We start from the raw sequence: 3,380 nt of genomic DNA on the forward strand, positions 1-3,380 counted from the left end.
TAAGACATGTAACAAGAAGGTCACATAATTCTACAAGGCACAAATAATCATATAATTTACTCCCGAGCATGATTAACCCTGAACATGTATATACACTCGTCACCTCATATATGCATCATCCCCGCATGTAGCAAACAATATCAATTAGTAGAAAAAATTCTTCCAATAAAGTTAGGTAAGACACTTACCTTAAACAAGCCAAATCAATACACTAGAAGCGCCATCTCGCTTAAATCATCCTTCGAACGACTTGAAACTAGCCAAAAGCAACTCAAAATCGTCAAATAGTACCATAGGAAGGAAACCCAATCAATAAAGGTCGAATCTTTATACATTTACTCAAAGCCTACCAAAAAGTCAAACATGGGCCCGCACTTCAGAACCCAATAAAACTCACAAAATCTGACAACCCATTCAATTACGAGTCCAACCATAATAATTTAACTTAAATCCGACTCAGAATCGACTCGAAATGACCTTAATTTTTGCACACAAGTTTCAAATAACATAACAAAGATATTCCAATTCCCGTAACTGCAATCCGAACCCGATATCATCAAAGTCAACTCCTGATTAAACCTATGAACTTTACAAACCTTCAAATTTCTAACTTTCGCCAAATAGCGCTAAAACCTTCTAGAAACATCCAAATGTGCATCCAGACATACGCCCAAGTCTAAAATCATGATCCAGACCTAACAGAACCATTAAATCTCAGATCCTAGATCAAATACACAAAAGTCAAACTTGGTCAATTCTTCTAACTTAAAGCTTCCTAGTTGAGAATCATTCTTCCAAGTCCATCCCGAGGAACCTGAAAACCAAAACTGAAAATAAACGTAAGTCATAATACATCATATGAAGCTACTCATGACCTCAATCTACCGAACTGAATGCAGATACTCAAAATGACCGGTTGGGTCGTTATATCCCCCACTTAAACATACGTTCATCCTGGAATGTGCGAAGAGTTGTTCCAAAGTCATCAAATCACAATGCGGTTGATCCCACGTCACCTCAATCCATATAAACATGACAACACAACATAACTGATGATCCTTACTATAACCTTAGTCTGTAAACCTTAGAACCCAATTTCCAACATCCGAAATTTGTTATGAGACCCGACTCTCGTATCTACACGTTGTATAAGTCTGAACAAGTTGGATCAAGCCATAACCATAACCCAAGATGTAATTACACGATATAGCACATAAATCGCATACTTGTAGCAACAATTCTTGATCACATTAGCTTCTCAAAAGACATATCCGGAACTGGTAGTAAACCTCATATCAAATAAAACCTTGTTCAGAATTTCGTACACTGCCGATAATGAAAGAAACACGCAGAATCTCATAACCACTCATCAGATCAACAAGTCAAGAAGCTCACTCGTTTGACAAGGACCATTGCCCCAAATTCTGAGCGGAAATGTGGTATCATTCTCCCAAACATTCCTTGTCCTAATACAATATTGTAAATATCAGGTCTAGAAATCTCACCTCCGCCAATACAAGAAGTCCAACTGACAAGTCATACCAAAATCTATATGGAGCCCCACATAACGTGGTTCCATACACCAAACAAGTAATAATTCAGACATAACAAATAATAGTAAGAAAGTTAAATAAGAAGGCTACTAAGAAAGTTAAGCAGATGGAGTAATATTAAAATCTTCCTATGAACTATTTTCAACAAAGTAGAAGCAAAACGCACAAAATAAGCATAAGGAGTTACATCTCATCACAGTACCATTGCGGCGCACAACCCAATCCAATCATATCAATCCACATAGGGGTACCCATCGAGCCATAATGCTCGGGCTCACTAATCACATCTGCGTCAGCATCAAGCACGATAGAGTGCACAAGTATAACTGTGGGAAGATGATTAAGCACAAACATTACTGAGAAGACAAGCACAACTATGGTGTAATAAGCAAGTCATCATCACGACTGTTATCTCGCCCATAACACCATCATGCCACAATAGAATTACAATATGCGTGCGAATAATCATGTAACCCTTACAAACCGTCATAACATAAGAGAAAAACATATAACATAGACCAAGGCACGAATAACATCCATTTTGCCTGATGATATACATGTGGTAACAACTGCGCAAGAGCAAGACAATTCGATCCGATATAGAATACACATTCTCATTAGACTCACAATTAATCCCCAAACCAAATTCCGATCATTCCCAAATAGGTAAATAACCTTCCAAAAGTCCATAGCAACCTTTCCATAACACTATCCATCATATATCCAATCCTCCACATTTCTTCACAATTTGCAACCAAGGAATAGTCTACCTACGAGAACATCCAATCTCTGAACCTCATGAATACCAGAATCTCCATATCCGATCTCAACACCATTACTCAAATGGATGATACGTCACTCATATTCCATTATTTTACAGAAAAATACCCACATGTCAACACAAAATGCACCTGCCAATATGCACACTTTCCTCCAGCAATATCAAAGAGTGCCAACATCCTCGTAAACATCTAAAATTGTCCGTATCATCAAGAACTCATATCATTCCCTTCAAAAACTAAATCACAACCTTGTACTTGCAACTTTCAACCCCATACGGTGCACTGCCTCTAGCATGGTAACTTGTGAAAATACGAAAATATCATAATCTAAACCACAAAAAAGTTGAACACCTCATCAACCGAGAACCTTTCATTTAACTTAATCCAGGAGAATATCACCGCACGCAATATATCTTCTATACCAGTAGAAAATATCAACTCCGAGCCGTGGCTATAACTATGGTGAATTCTTCAGAACTCATTAACACATAATTCAATCATCAAAATTGATCTCCTCTAACTCAACCAAGTCACGCAGAGTGCCAATTCGAAAATAACTCAGCCTGATATGCTCGCTTTGAAGGAACCTTCTGCGAATATGAAGCTATTTGTTGCATCTCTCTAACATTGCCACATAGAATCATTCTTGACATAGAACTACCACAGATCCGGTCGCAATTCACTACCGATCTCAAGCCATGTTTATTCATAAATTCAGGAGTCCTTAAATACCACATATGATCTGGAACTCATTAGAACCTCCTCAATAACCACTCACCTTACTCTGATATGCAATACATAGCCAATACACACCGAGTAAGCCGCGCTTCACTAGCACATGACTATTCAAAGAAACAACCGAGCAAACCCTCAACCCGAAAAATGATACAACGCATGATCCTGTAATTCATTTGTTAATAACAGACTCTCCCACTTAGCTCAAAGCCACAGAACACTTTGTCGATAATCTATAGTACCATATCTTCATGGCTGCCCCAATTCTGCACTGCTATATAGCTTAATACTTCAAAAAAACTCATGCAAT

Source organism: Nicotiana sylvestris, chromosome 3, assembly GCF_000393655.2.
Source record: "Nicotiana sylvestris chromosome 3, ASM39365v2, whole genome shotgun sequence".
NCBI classification, from domain to species: domain Eukaryota; kingdom Viridiplantae; phylum Streptophyta; class Magnoliopsida; order Solanales; family Solanaceae; genus Nicotiana; species Nicotiana sylvestris.